Source organism: Oreochromis aureus, linkage group 3 (assembly GCF_013358895.1).
Source record: "Oreochromis aureus strain Israel breed Guangdong linkage group 3, ZZ_aureus, whole genome shotgun sequence".
Lineage (NCBI taxonomy): Eukaryota > Metazoa > Chordata > Actinopteri > Cichliformes > Cichlidae > Oreochromis > Oreochromis aureus.
The window spans coordinates 44,432,134-44,448,452 of NC_052944.1; the positions used below are offsets into that span (position 1 = coordinate 44,432,134).

At 47.9% G+C, this 16,319-nt stretch overlaps 1 pseudogene; it reads right to left on the minus strand.

Moving 5' to 3' along the window:
• Positions 1 to 1,786: 1,786 nt before the first annotated feature.
• On the minus strand, positions 1,787 to 3,963 carry LOC116329596 (annotated as a pseudogene).
• Positions 3,964 to 16,319: the final 12,356 nt, after the last annotated feature.

The window sequence follows — 16,319 nt, forward strand, 5'->3', positions numbered from 1 at the left end:
AGTCTAACTGCCAAACACCTATCAATATTTTGTTCATCAATAAATCATGTTCATTCTTTCTGACTTTCTGTCCTTATTGAAATCTTATTCCAAAAAATCATTTTCTGTTACATTATCCAAGGATGATGGTTTTCTCTGGCCCTCTGTCTACACTTTGGTACATGTGACCTGAAGGCAAGCACAATCCATTTAAAAGACTAGCATGTCCAGTTTGTAACTTCAGAAATGTGTCAAAAACATTGGCTTTTAAACTTCAGGTTTAACAGATAATCTAACTAAGAAAATGGATGTGTCTAGTGCCCGTTTTGTTTGTGTGGGGTCACTGAATAAAGCAAATGTCTTGTTGGACAACTTGAGGTTAACCCATGAAACTGACCTATCTGTGACAAGTACCATTTTATCCCACAGTATTGATGTGTACAGAAAAACTGCTCCTGTATTGGCACTAAGAAGAGACTTTAGAGAAGAGCTTTTGTTTGGTGAAGTTATTCATATCTTGCTACAGTCAGTTAATGAGTATCTTCATATTTGTGAGGACTCTGAAATTCAAATTCTTTGATGACCATTTTTATGTCAATGCACATTTTACATATAATGTAATATTTGAAACAACACAGATAGAGATGAATAAACAGACAGATAAAATATTCACATGAACAAGACGATCCTATAGAGATTCTAAATAGCCATGCTTGCTAAATCAAAAATTTTGGTGCCACCATTCAGATCACAATTCTGACTGCAATCACTGCCAGACAGGACAAAATAAAGCAAAAAAAGATTATAGACGAATTAGTGTGATCAAACGTTTCATTTGAAAAATAACATTAAATGTCTCTAGGTACAATAACAATATTATGTCAAAAACATCAAGGATTCAGTTTTTTGTTAAATTTTAAAAGTTCAAACCTCAAAGACATTAACTTTATAAGTCAAGTCATCTTTATTTATATTGCGCATTTAAAAGACATCAAGTGTCGGCCAAAGTGCTGAACAGAGGGATAATTCACATTTCAGAAACTGGAACCAGCTTTAAGTATGACTACAATCATTATAAAACAATCAGTTCTAACTGATGAATCACTGCAGCTCCAATATATTTTTGCATTTGACAACCTACTACAGCAACTACAGAATAAAACCATGAACCAGACTGATGACAGATTTCAAGCATGCTGAATATGAACAGTAGTATAATTTAAACTCACATGATTATCAGCCATAAGAACACATTCAGATTTGTACTGATGTATAAATTTTCTCTGCAGACACTTGGGGGATAAATCACTGCAAAAACACAACCTTCAACTGTGCAATATTTTCTTTTATTTTTCTTTTTAACTGTGCAATATTCTAAGAACTGAAGCACTGTGTGGAAACCATATTCTCACTTTTTCATTCTTATATACTAGAGATGGACCGATCCGATATTACGTATTGGTATCGGTCCGATATGACGTAAATTACTGGATCGGATATCGGAGAGAAATAAAAAATGTAATCCGATCCATTAAATATCAAAAAAGCACCTCACAAAACTTGCGACACGGCGTAACTCGCCTCATAACCGTAGCACGTGGGAGCAGTGTGCTCACGTGATTGAGCGGCTGTGTGTATAGCAATCCAGCATTTAATCTCCGAGGAAGTTATCCCAGAGAGAAGTAAAGCAAGTGTGTAAGTTCATCTCTGAGTATTTGTAAAGCGTTCCCACGTTAAGCTTAACAACCGATATATGGAGCGACTGCCTCTTCTCTCTCCCTCACCTTCCTGCTGCTACTTGAATCGTGGAACTGATCAATGATCAGCTGATCGGCTTTTCTGTCGCAAGTCCGTCTCTCTTCTTTGTTTTTGGCCCACTTTGCACCAGAAAGAGGAAACCAGCGGACAGAAAAAAGTGGTATCGTCCCATCTCTATTATATACAGTCTTGTATATACTATATTTCTTTCTTTCTTTTTTCTTTGTTCAGAATTTATTGTAGATATATACACTTCTTTCTCTTAAAAGTCCCCTTTCTCCACTTGTATTGAAAGGGTTTGCATAGAATTTTCGTTGTTCGAAAGCACAATGACAATAAACATTCTGATTTTGATACAGTTTGAATCAGTGCAATATTATGTTCACACATCAATGGACCACTGAACTTCTCAGCTTCTAAAATGTAAAGCCTCATTTAGAAACTACACAAGTACATATAATGGTCAGGGATCAACATGAACCTGTCTTCTCTATTTGACTTTGATCAACTCTGCAGTGTCTCCAAGCCCAAGAAAAAGTCCAGCATAGAGCGGCTGAGTGAATGTGGTCTGGACTCTGTGGAGGAGAGTCATGGTTTCAGAGATGCTGTAGAAAGACAGAATACCTGCTCTGTGATCCAGGTACACTCCTACTCTGGAGGACCGAGGACCTGAGAGGACAGTTTGGACTTTGTTGTGAAAAAATTTGTTACTGTTTGTGTCGCAACGTAATGCCCAAGATTTGTCATTCCATCCAAATCCACATTCATCTGAGCGCCCTGCTCTGCTGATATTCTTGTATGCGACTGTTACACAAACTGCTCCCCCTCTCCACTCCACCTCCCAGTAACAACGTCCAGTCAGACTCTCTCTACTTAGGACCTGAAACCATACAGTGAATCTGTCTGGATGATCAGAAAAAGACTGTTGTTGTTTCATTCTTGTTACTTTTCTGTTCCCCTCAGATAATAACAGATGTGTGTTTGCTGTGTTTGGATCCAGTGTGATTTCACGTGAATATTTTAAGAATCCAGCTCTGGTCTTTGGCTCTGGTGGTGACAGTAAAACATCCACATCAGTGACTGTCAGTGAGATGCTTGTCCATTCCTCTCTCAGAATGTCCTGTAGTTTATCTCTGGTCTCTGACACAGCTGCTGTCACATCCTCAAAGTACCTCAGAGGACGAATATTGATGCTGGATGAGTGTGTAGACTCACTGAGTGCTGACAGTGAGGGGTAGTTGTGTAGAAACTGGTTGTGATCCTCTGTGTGTGAGAGCTGCTCCAGCTCGCCGTCTTTCCTCTTCAGCTCAGCGATCTCCTGCTCCAGCTTCTCCTGAAGCTCTTTGACTCGACTCACTTCAGTTTCCTGCTGGGATCTGACCTGCTGCTTCACATCAGAGCTTCTTTTCTGGATGAGACGGATCAGCTGAGTGAACATCTTCTCACTGTCCTCCACTGCTTTATCAGCAGAGCCATTGATGGCCTCCACCTCCTGTTGAAGCAGCTTCACATCTTTCTCTCGCTCCTGGATTCTCTGCTGGATGTTTAGTCGTCTCACCTCGAGCTCCTTCTGCTTCTCAGTCCTTTCTGCTGCAGCTGGGACTGTTTCATGGCCTTTATGTTCATCCATTGTGCAGAGATAACAGATACTCTGCTGATCAGTACGACAGAAAATCTTCATCACCTCATCATGACGAGAGCAGATGTTCTCCTGGAGCTTCTTGGAGGGGGCCACCAACTTTCTTTAATGGAGCTGCATCATAGTGACGTTGGAGGTGTTTGTCACAGTAAGAGGCCAGACAGACTAAACAGGACTTGATGGCTTTCAGCTTCCTCCCAGTGCAGAAATCACAGGCCACATCTTCAGGTCCAGCATAGCAGTGATCAGCTGGAGCAGCTTGGAGTCCAGTCTTCTTCAGCTGCTCCACTAAAGCTGCTAACATGGTGTTTTTCTCCAGGACAGGCCTCGGTGTGAAAGTCTTCCTGCACTGAGGGCAGCTGTGGATTCCCTTCCTGTCCTCTTCATCCCAGAAACTTTTAATACAGTTCCTGCAGTAGCTGTGTCCACAGGTTGTAGTCACCGGATCCTTCAGTAGATCCAAACAGATGGAACAAGAGAAGGTTTCTCGGTCCAGCTGAACTCCTTTCTGTGCCATTTCTCCTCTCAGTGTCAGTGACTGTGTGAGTTTCTCTTCCTTATAACTGAAACTAGTCTGAGCTCTGATCTCAAAAACATGTTTCTGCAGTGAATGGAGCCTGTCAGCTCTTACACGTCACCACATGTTGGTTACACCCATCTTCAAAGTGCAGATCTGAAGGGGAGGGAACGAGGAAACACGTGGACAGAGAGGAGGTGCTGTGTTTAAGAACAGGAAGAAGAGGGAGGGTTATCAGGCTGTGCTTCACTCCAGGAAGAGGAGCAGTTTGAGAGCAATACTGTGTGTTTAACCCTTTTTTATTTACTGCTCACCTCAACTTTTAAGCTTCTTAACCCTTTCTTTTATATAAATAAATATAAAAAAAATTCCAGCATTAATGAACACTGGACATAAATATCTCATGGTTTTAGTGACATGATCAGATTCTAAAGCTGCAGCTGTCACAACAGCAGAGGCTGCTGCATTAATTAATGCATATATACAACAGGGTTACGTTAAAAGACATATGCTGGCTAAGATAACTGTGAATATAAAAGACCCGACGACCACAGATTGCAGTTTGTTAAACGTCCTTTTATTTACAAATTTTAAAGATGCAGTTTGCCACGTTCCATGTTTCTGAAGCACACACCACTCTCCACTCTTTTCCTGGCAACATCTTTAAAAGGGGAGACATAATTACATGAAGATGTGAGGTGTGTGAGTCAGCCTCCCCTGACCCCACAACCTGAACTCACTGCTCCACATCTCCCCTGCAGCTGAGCCACAAATCAAACCCCACGAAATACCCCATCACCCAACTTAGGCTGGGAAGCCACTCACTCCGGTGAAATGACCCGATGTGGTCCATGACAATGAGCTCAAACGGGACTTCTATTAATGGTAATGGGTGCAGCGACGCTTTTGGAATGGCTGGCTGGTTAACCAGCTGACATTCCGGGCAGGACTCGCACCATAGGTGCACATCTGCATGGCTAGCCAATAAAATCAGGCCATTATTCGCTCCCAAGTTTTGTAAATTCCCATATGCCCTGCCATGGGGTTATAATGAGCTGCTTGGAAAATCAATTCTCAGTATCTTTTAGGCACAAACAAATGGTTATGTTCCTCCTGTGTGTGAGTGTCACAACTCACTCAATGCAGCCTATCTTTAATCAATACAAAATGCAGGTCCATTTGTGCTGCCTCACGGTGTACAATATGAGTGGGGCCTGACGACAAGGCCTTGCCGGGTCATCGGGAGAAGGCTCTACCATCTCCTTATCCCCAGGGTCAGCGCTGCTGAGTGCAGCGCAGATGCTACACGCCGCTAAAGGTTGTGAACTCATCCCTACACACTGCCCCGACAGGTTATTAAACTCCGGTCAATCTGTCCCCAGAATTAACAGATGTGTCACGGTGGGCTAACTGCAGCCTTTACTCTAGGCGTTTTGTCTTTTTATTTATTTTGCAGTGGTACTATGGGATATTCTTGTATGTCCCCATGCACACACCTAATGAATTCAATTCAATTCAATTCAATTTTTAATTTATATAGCGCCAAATCACAACAAAAGTCGCCTCAAGGCGCTTTATATTGTACAGTAGATTGCACAATAATAAATACAGAGAAAACCCAACAATCATATGACCCCCATGAGCAAGCACTTTGGTGACAGTGGGAAGGAAAAACTCCCTTTTAACAGGAAGAAACCTCCAGCAGAACCAGGCTCAGGGAGGGGCGGGGCCATCTGCTGCGACTGGTTGGGGTGAGAGAAGGAAAACAGGATGAAAGACATGCTGTGGAAGAGAAACAGAGATTAATAACAGATATGATTCGATGCAGAGAGGTCTATTAACACATAGTGAGTGAGAAAGGTGACTGGAAAGGAAAAACTCAATGCATCATGGGAATCCTCGGCAGCCTACGTCTATTGCAGCATAACTAAGGGAGGATTCAGGGTCCAACCACACTGCCTCCAACAATGGTTTGGTGAACCAGGGGCTGCATGCAGGGTATATGCCAGGCCTCTTGGCACCTTGCCAGTACGCTGTATTCCCTCTCAGACCCAGGGAGGGTGTTGAAGGGCTGGCGATGAGCATTACATGTCCCACCTCCATCTGTGGACACTCCCAGCAGACATGTCCTGGTTGCCCGCTTGCAACAGCACTCGTGCAGCTCCCAGCGAGTTAGGTTGGGTGTCTATAGCCGCTGGGACCTGTGGAAAAAGAGCAGAGGGAAGCAGGTTAGTGCCAGCTGACGGCCCCTGCTCCGTGGCAGTGGGCTGCAGTGGTGATTTGCCCTGGGGTCTCCTCTGTGGAGCCCCTGCTGCCTCACTCGGCCACAAAGAGATGAAAACTTCAGCCAAGGTCACGGAAGCGTCCAAGCTGGCCGGCTGATGGCAGTGGACCTACTCTGCAGTCTGTGCGTGAAGCCGCGCAATTAACTGCTCCATCAAGATCAGCTCCATGACGCGAGCCTCACCTCCAGTGGGCCCAGGTTGCAGCCACCGCGCAGCTGCATCACCAAGATACATAGTGTAGGTGAAAAGCCAGTCCTCTGGCCCCATCTGTCCCACCCTACATCTATTGTTTTATCATTTTTGTGTATCTTCCTAATGTAGTAGAGTTGAAATGGCTGCTCAGGAAGACAAAGGAAGAGCAGAAGATGCCATTGTCCTTGCAGACATGCTTGTGGTTCAAGAAAAAGTGAGTGTGATATAATTTAGACATATAATACTTATGAAACAAAACATTGAGTGAAATTTGTGTAATAGGCTGAAGATTATTTCATGGTTCTCATGCAGTGGTCGCTTTTTATCATGAAAGGCAAAGGAAACTAAGTGCAGAGCAGCATCTGCTAAAGGCAGTAGACTCCATGTTGGTTGGGTGGAGAGAGATCATGAAGGATGCCCGCTGTTAAAAAGAAGCAGAAGAGGAGAGCTTTCATCTAAAGCTTCTCCATCTTCCAGAGGTCGTCTAACTTCCAAGATTATGAATGCTAAACTAAATCAACAGTCAAATATTTTTTGTCATTAAGTGTATTTTAAACTTAATTCAGCTTTCTATTAGCTGAGCAGCATATAGTACTGTATTTATTTACTCACTGTGGAAACATGGACCCTCACACTGGGTTGGGCTTATGGTGCATATCCCTCCTGTATTCTGCTCTGTGTTGAAAATAATAGTCTCTGTTTTTAAAACATTTTCTATTGAAATGTTTTAAATGATGCTGTTAGGACTAGTGGATAAATCTGTTACATAGGTCATTGACTTCATGTGTTTGAAATATACTTTTTGTCACGGCTGGGGCAGCAGTCGTGTTGAGTAATGAAAGGAGGACCCAAAATGCAGGCAGCCGACGGATGATATGAGTGAGAGTTTATTTACAGAGTGGCAGGGTGACAAAAACGGGCAATGAAGCATAAGCAGTTACTGAAGACAACCTAAACTGGGAGAACTAAATAACAAACCCGAGAGCATACGGAACAGGGTGCGGGGCAGAGAGACGCAGAGAGACGCAGATGAACGCAGAGATACACAGACGAGCCGACGACGAGCACAGGCAGACACACAGTATAAATACACACATCAGGTAATCAGGAAATGACACACAGGAGGGGGCACAGCTGGAACTAATGGGCATAACGAGACAGACCTACCAAGTAAAACAGGAAACACACAGACTGTTTTACCACACAGACTAAAGGACCCGAACAGAGCACAGAGGACAGGCACAGGTAGGGCTGATACAACACTTAAGCACAAGAACTAATACCAAAAATCAGAATAACTAGAATAGAGGAAGGTAATCACAATAAACACAAAACGCTGGGTCAACGACCCAGGACCATGACAGCACCCCCCCTCCAAGGGCTGGCTCCAGACAGCCCAAAACAAAAACAGACGACCACCCCAGGGCGGGCGGTGGGGGGCCCAGGACGGAGGGACCAACACCAAACAAAAGAAGCCCCAGTGAGCTACATGAACCGTCCAAAACACAAACACTGGAGTTCAAGAACAGGGTCGCAAAACAGTTCAGGAGGCCAGCCCAGAGGCTGGCAACTCAGGAGCCTAGAGCAGGTCATCTCCGGAGGCCGACCATGTGGAAGGCAGTGGTGGCGAAGTGGAGACAGTTCAGGGGGCCGTCCGTGCACACGGCAGCGGGCAAACAGTTCAGGGGGCCGTCCGTGCACACGGCAACGGCGGCGACGGGCAAACAGTTCAGGTGGCCGTCCGTGCACACGGCAACGGCGGCGACGGGCAAACAGTTCAGGTGGCCGTCCGTGCACACGGCAACGGCGGCGACGGGCAAACAGTTCAGGTGGCCGACCGTGCACACGGCAACGGCGGTGGCAGAGCAGGTCCGGAGGTTGGCCGCGAAGCCAGCGGTGGCGGCGAGTTCCTTCAGGAGGCCGCCCTCGACGGCCATGATGCCAGCTTAGAGGCCTGGAAAGCTGCCAACAAGGATGAGGTGGCACAGGGCGAGCTGGCTCTGACGGCAGTGTTGATGAGGCTGAGGCTGACTCGGAGGCTGCCGCCGGAGCTGGACCAGGCGGCGGGGCAGGAACGGAGGCTGCCGCCGGAGCTGGACCAGGCGGCGAGGCAGGAACAGGTGCTGAAGCCGGAGCTGGACCAGGCGGCGAGGCAGGAACAGGTGCTGAAGCCGGAGCTGGACCAGGCGGCGAGGCAGGAACGGAGGCCGCAGCTGGCGAGGATGAAGGCTCGTAGGCCGCAGCTGGCGAGGATGAAGGCTCGGAGGCCGCAGCTGGCGAGGATGAAGGCTCGGAGGCCGCAGCTGGCGAGGATGAAGGCTCGGAGGCCGCAGCTGGCGAGGATGAAGGCGCGGAGGCCGCAGCTGGCGAGGATGAAGGCGCGGAGGCTGCAGCTGGCGAGGATGAAGCCGGAGCTGGACCAGGCGAGGATGAAGCTGCTGCTGGAACAGCTGGTGGCTGGACGGGCTCCTCGGGCCCCCCAGCAGACGAGGAAGGAGGCTGGACGGGCTCCTCGGGCCCTCCAGCTGACGAGTCAGGAGGCTGGACGGGCTCCTCGGGCCCTCCAGCTGACGAGGCAGGAGGCTGGACGGGCTCCTCGGGCCCTCCAGCGGAGACAGGAGGCCGGAGCGGTCCCTCGGACCCCCCAGCTGACGAGGCAGGTTGCTGGACGGGCTCCTCGGGCCCTCCAGCGGAGACAGGAGGCCGGGCGGTCCCTCGGACCCCCAGCTGACGAGGCAGGTTGCTGGACGGGCTCTTCGGGCCCTCCAGCGGAGACAGGAGGCCGGAGCGGTCCCTCGGACCCCCCAGCTGACGAGGCAGGTTGCTGGACCGGCTCCTCGGGCCCTCCAGCGGAGACAGGAGGCCGGAGCGGTCCCTCGGACCCTCCAGCGGAGACGAGAATGGGCTGGGCGGGCTCTCCAGAACCCCCAGCGGACATGGTCACAGAACCAGCGGGCACAGGGGCCCCTGGCACACATCGGGCTGATTGCAGCTGCGCGGAGCACTGGCCCTGCTCAGGCAGCGACAGCTGGGTGCAGTCCTCAGCTGGAGTCTTAGCCTTCAGGGGTCCAGAGTGGGCTGAGGGCTGAAACTCAGCCTCTGGGGAGGCCCTGAAGTGCATCACAGTTTCTGAGATGGCCAGCTTTTGAGGACTGATAACAATATTGTGTTGTTTGTCTCTCTGCTTAGACTGAACAGATGAAAAACAGGTCCTTTCAGGTTGGATCGACTTAGCTTGTTGTACAGGAGGAGTAGGTGAAGATGACGACTGAATAGGTGGCTGATCTGAGGGTGACTGAAGTAAAGGTTGGAACAATAATGGTGGCGAAGTTGGAGACTGAGCTGATGATAAGGCTGATGATTCTTTTACCAACTGAGCTATAGACTGGGAAATGGACTGTAACATAGTTTGTAATAAGTCTGGCTGTGACTGTAACTGAGCTATGGGTTGTGAGGCTGAATGTGATGGAGGTGACGACTGAGCGGCCAGCTGAGCTAGTGGCTGCTGTGCGGCTAGCTGAGCTCCTGGAGGCTGCTGTGCGGCTAAGTGAGCTCCTAGAGGCTGTGCGGCTAAGTGAGCTCCTAGAGGCTGGGCAGCTAAGTGAGCTCCTAGAGGCTGGGCAGCTAAGTGAGCTCCTAGAGGCTGGGCAGCTAAGTGAGCTCCTAGAGGCTGGGCAGCTAAGTGAGCTCCTAGAGGCTGGGCAGCTAAGGTCTCAGGAAACACATTCTTATAAACGCCAGTTGCAGGCGAGCCAGGGAAAACACCATAGTCCTTACTGGCTGCACAAAAAACGGCCCCAGAATAAACAGTCTTTAAATTGGAAAACTCGTGATTATTGTCTCTGTTACTCACCACAGCCGGCAACTCAGAACTCTCGGGGTCCGGCTGTGGCGATGGGCGTCGGTGGCGTGATCGTCGCTTCCTTCTTGGGGATAGCACCGACCGGCCGGGTAATTCCACATCCGGCGGGCCGGGCCGCCGATTCCCCGGCGGGCAGAGCAAAACATTCGCCGCCGGGCTGGGTTGGGAAGCGGTAGCGGTTGGAGGATGAAGATGAAGCTCGTTGAGGATGAAGTCCTGTGCGAGCGGGTGAAGAGAGTCCAGAAGCCAGGGGTGAGTAGATATTAACTGCTGTAGCCTGGCTTCTACAGCGCGGCTGAGTTCCCCTCCCTCATGTTCAAGCCACAGGTTAACCAACCTTGAAGCAGTGTCAATTAATTCCTCCCGAAACTCCTGGGAGGGTGCGGATGCTGCTGGGTCCATGTTTGGTCGGCTCGTACTGTCACGGCTGGGGCAGCAGTCGTGTTGAGTAATGAAAGGAGGACCCAAAATGCAGGCAGCCGACGGATGATATGAGTGAGAGCTTATTTACAGAGTGGCAGGGTGACAAAAACGGGCAATGAAGCATAAGCAGTTACTGAAGACAACCTAAACTGGGAGAACTAAATAACAAACCCGAGAGCATACGGAACAGGGTGCGACGCAGAGAGACGCAGATGGACGCAGAGAGACGCAGATGAACGCAGAGATACACAGACGAGCCGACGACGAGCACAGGCAGACACACAGTATAAATACACACATCAGGTAATCAGGAAATGACACACAGGAGGGGGCACAGCTGGAACTAATGGGCATAACGAGACAGACCTACCAAGTAAAACAGGAAACACACAGACTGTTTTACCACACAGACTAAAGGACCCGAACAGAGCACAGAGGACAGGCACAGGTAGGGCTGATACAACACTTAAGCACAAGAACTAATACCAAAAATCAGAATAACTAGAATAGAGGAAGGTAATCACAATAAACACAAAACGCTGGGTCAACGACCCAGGACCATGACAGCTTTACTATCAGACTAGAGCACTGAAAACACATCATGAGATGTTCACTTGAATCTCAGCAAATTTAGTGCTCAGAAAATCAAAAGATATCAAATAGAAACTGAGTGTGAAGCAGCAAAGTTCCCGTCATTATTTTTAAAGTGATTGAACTTTAAGCTTGAAATCTTCTTTGCCCATTAAACCTGCTTTACACAAACTCACTCAACAAAGTCTTGTCTATTTTCATTGCTTTGATCGAGACTTGTTAGACAGAGTAATTCTTTCAAAATTCATTTTCTGTTTATTATGTAATAACTTTTATACCATAAGACAATGTAAAAAAAACAAACATCTGTTGTAGAAATGTAACATTACCTTAGTTCTGTATTATTTCTGTTATCAATATTTTTTTTCTCTTTCCTGTCTGTCCTTTCACTTGTTTCTGTGAGTGGTGGAGAGTGCTTTCATTCAGAGTCCACTGCAGAGGTGCCCATTGTGTCCCAACAAGCAAAAAGTATTAAAGTGATGTTGTGTAGGTATGTAAAGACGACAGGAGAGGTCTCAGTGTCTCACTCCAACTTTATTAACGGATTCACCAGAACTCCACATACAAAAAGCGCCAAAATCTCCACCCCAACACTTCCCTTAAACTTGGGTGTGAGTGGAGCCACCTGGTGGTCCGCCACACATACCTCCCCCCAAACACCCAGTAAGGTCTCTTTTCAGTCCAGGACCCTGGGCCTAAGCAAACGCCCCGAACGACTGAACCTGGGAGGGAGAGATCTGGCAGAGGAAGGTCCATCCTATGAACGAGGCTGGTGTAGGGCCGGCACTACATGACTCTCCGCAAGAATATGTGCAGGTTTAAGTCTGTCAACACAGACAGTTTCCCTACGACCCCCAAAATCCAAAATAAAATGTTTCTGGCCCGGTTCGATAACCCTAAACGGGCTGTCGTACAGCAGATAAAGCGGCGTCCTGTGGGCATCGTGCCTGACAAAAAGTCTCTAAAGTCTTTGGAACAAAAGTGTCAGGCAGGCAATGGTGCACTGGACCAGGAACCCGAAGCAAGTGCAAAAGCGGGTTGAGGGATAGCACAGATGGATCGAAGCAGGGGGGAGGGTTCTCGGGTGGTGGGGTCAACAATAGTCAAAAGGTGCGTAAAACATTGTGACTGCGGCAGAGGACCCACCAGATCAACATGCACATGATCGAAATGTTTGCCGGGGAGGAAAAACTGCTCCAGGGGTGCCTTGGTGTGTTTATGAACCTTCGCGCGCTGGCATGGAATGCACGCCGCCGCCCATTCCTTCACCGATTTGCGAAGGCCCAGTCAAACAAACTTAGAGCCGACCAGTTTAACAGAGGCCTGGACCCCCGGATGAGGAAGAGCAGGTACTGAGTCAAAAACGTGACGACGCTATGAAACGGGAACTTCCGGGGGAGTGCGGCCAGAGGAAACGTCACAGACCAGGAGAGGGCCACCGTCCTGCACGGGTCTGTCCTCCAGTATGAGGCCCGTCTGCGCGGATTTTAAAGCCATGGCGGAGTAGTCTATGCTGACAAACACGGGAGAAACCAGGGCATGGGACAAACAGTCAGCCACATGATTGGACTTACCAGCCATGTGCTGAATGTCCGTGGTAAACTCAGAAATGGCTGCCAACTGGCATTGCTGGCACGCACTCCATTGATCAGAAACTTTGGATATTGCAAACGTCAAGGGTTTGTGGGTCCGCGTACGCGATAAAGTGACAACCCTCGAGCAAAAAAACAGAAATGACGGGTCGCCAGGTGGAGAGCTAGTAGCCCCCTGTCAAAAACGCTATACTATAATTGCACTCGCTGTCTCGTAGTGTATGGCTGAAAAAGGCGAGCGGTTGCCTGACACCCGAGATTCGCTGTTCCAGCACCGCACCCACCGCTACGTCTGACGCATCGGTGGTCAACGCAATCTGCGCCGAAGGGGATGGGTGGGTCCGAAGGGCAGCATTAGCTAACGCCGACTTAGCATCAGAAAACGCTTGGATGCGGTCCGGAAACCAGTCAACAGAGTCATTAGTCTTCTTACCTTTTAACGCCCCGTAAAGGGGCTGCAGCAGATGCACCGCTCTGGGGAGAAAACGGTTGTAAAAATTCACCATCCCCAAAAATTCCTGCAGTGCCTTAACAGATGTGGGACGCGGAAAATCTGAAACAGCTCGGACTTTGTCAGGCAACTGAACCGTGCCCTGGCATTTAGACGGATTAATGATCAGTCCATGCGCCACCAAATGCTGAAAAACCTGACGCAGATGGAACGTGTGCTGCTCCTCTGAGCTGCTGGCCATATCATCAAGATATACAAAAACAAAGGGCAGCTCGTACAACACTGAGTCCATCAACCGCTGGAAGATTTGGGCGGCACCTTTCATGCCGAAAGGCATGCGCAGAAACTCGAAAAGGCCGAAAGGTGTAATGACAGCGGTTTTGGCGCGCACGGGAACCTGGTGATATCCCCGTACCAAATCAATCTTCGAAAAAACCGAGGTCCCCGCAAGATGGGCGGAAAAATCTTGGATGTGGGAATGGGATAACGATCGTTCTCTGTGACATTATTGAGACGGTGGAAATCCCCACAAGGTCGCCACCGACTGTCAGATTTGGGCACCATGTGTAATGGGGAAGCCCAGGCACTATTCGAACACTGCCCAGGCGTGCCCATGGAGCGCCTGCATGATGCCCAGGCGCTCCATAGTGGCAAAAGCCAGTTTGAGCAGGGTCGAGGCAGCGCGCGCGCGCGAACACCGGGGGCCCTACTGTGGTTAAGTAATGCTCCACCCCGTGCTTCGTCACAGTGCTCGAGAAAGTGGGGACAGTGAGTGAGGGAAACTCAGAAAGCAAACACTGAAAAGTGTTACCCGAAGCTACTGACTTAGCATGCACCACGGGCTGAGCACCTGAGTCAAACAGGATAATGAAGAAAATGACATAGCATCAATTAAACGTCTGTTAGCAACATCAACCAGCAGTCCGTGAGCATAAAGAAAATCAGCGCCTATTATAGGCACAGAGCTAGCAGCAACTACAAAGGTCCACGGAAAGTCACGGTCATGAAAGCAAACAATCACCAACCTTTCACCGAAGGTTTTAATGGATGAGCTATTAGCCGCAGTTAGCAGTGGCCCGCAGCCCTCAGCTAGCCTGTCCGAGCCAGCCGGGGGAAGAAGGCTCTTCTGTGAGCCAGAGTCCACCAGGAAACGCCTCCCTGAGCGGGAGTTTTCTATGAAAAGCAGCCTTTCCTTGTTGCCAGCGGTCGCGGCTACTACAGAGCCCTGGCGGGCCCGTTTCCCTGGGTCTTGAAACTGCAAGGCGGCAGACAGTGCCGTGCCTTCGCTCCAAAAACGCTGGTGATAAAAACAAAGCCCTTTTCCACGGTGCCGCCTTGCAGTGATTCCAGTCACCGTGGATGAGTCGGAGGGCCCCTGGAGTATCGGTGAGGGGGCGGCGGAAGCCGCTGGTGAGTCCGGGACAATCGCCTGGACACCGGAACTCCTGGTAGCCAGGAGGATGCAACTTTATTAACGGATTCCCCAGAACTCTACATACAAAAAGCTCCAAAATCTCCACCCCAACACTTCCCTTAAACTTGGGTGTGAGTGGAGCCACCTGGTGGTCCGCCACAACGTTTATTATGTGTATTTCAGACACTGAGATGCAGTGTCTGAAATCGACACTGTGGCTTCTTTTAAAAAACAGCTTAAAACACATCCGTTTAGACAGGCATTTGGGTAATGTTAGTGTGTAATATGTTGTTTTATTCTATATTTATACTGTACTATTGCTTTGTTTGATATGCTTTTATACTTCCTTTATATTGCTATATTGTTTATCTGTTTGACATGCCTTCATTCCCATGTGCACTTTGTAACAGCGTTTTGTCTTAAAAAGTGCTATTTAAATAAATTTTACTTACTTACTTACTTACAGTAACGGCAGGATATTCTGGCCACAACAGATGTTAGAGGGAAAAATGAGCAGCCTTCATCATCATCATCATCATCCTCATGGTGCTTGTTTCATTCTGCCACCCAAGATGAGTGTGAGAAAGCAAGGCCTTTTCATGAGGGGCCGTACATTGTCTCACTCTCATGTACTTACATTATTTTTTCATATACATGTATAGTTACTGTCACAGGCATATATTCTATACATACAGTTATTCTCCTTTCAGGTGCATATATACATACCCTTTACCTTTCAACACATACATATTTGTACAGTGGTCCCTCGTTTATCGTGGGAGTTACGTTCTAAAAATAACCCGCAATAGGTGAAATCCACGAAGTAGCCAACTTCATTTTTTACAATTATTATAGATGTTGTAAGGCTGTAAAACCCCTCACTACACACTTTATACACTTTTCTCAGACAGGCTTGAACATTTTCACACTTTTCTCTCTTGTTTAAACAACCTCAAAGTTCAAAAAAGTCCAGTATTATAGAATGAAACCAAAGATCTAACCCTGTTTTCAGGTCCAGAACATGGGAATAGTGCAGCTGCCAGAGAATTCAGCATTAATGAATCAATGGTATGGAAGTAGAGGAAGCAAGAAGATTGAGGTGAGTAAAGTTTGACTTATCTGACTGTTTTGTTTCGCTTAATGCGCCTTATAATCCGGAAAATACGGTAACTTCTACCTTCCTTTAGCATGTCCAGAAGTCCAACTTTTTGCGCAATGGATAGCATCTTCCTCTGCCTTTTGGGTGCTACCACAGGTGCCTTTGACGGTGGAAAACGTTTTGTCAACATTGTTGTGTTTGTTGGGGAGAAAACTTACAAACATAAAGTACAGCACTTCAGAGTCACACTGCTAGCATTATAATATTTATGTAAATTTAGCAAGCTGAACCCATTCTGTACTTTTTAGGATTGACATTGATTGACAATGGTCTACAGCTGTTTAGGATGCAGAACACAATGAACTGTAAACAAAAAAAGCATGCAAAAAAAAAAAAAAAAATTCAATGAAACAGCGAGACCGCGAGAAGTGAACCAGGTTATAGCGAGGGACCACTTTGCACCAGAAACTGTTGAACATGTGATCATCTGTAAAAAGTATGATGGAGAAAGAAGAGA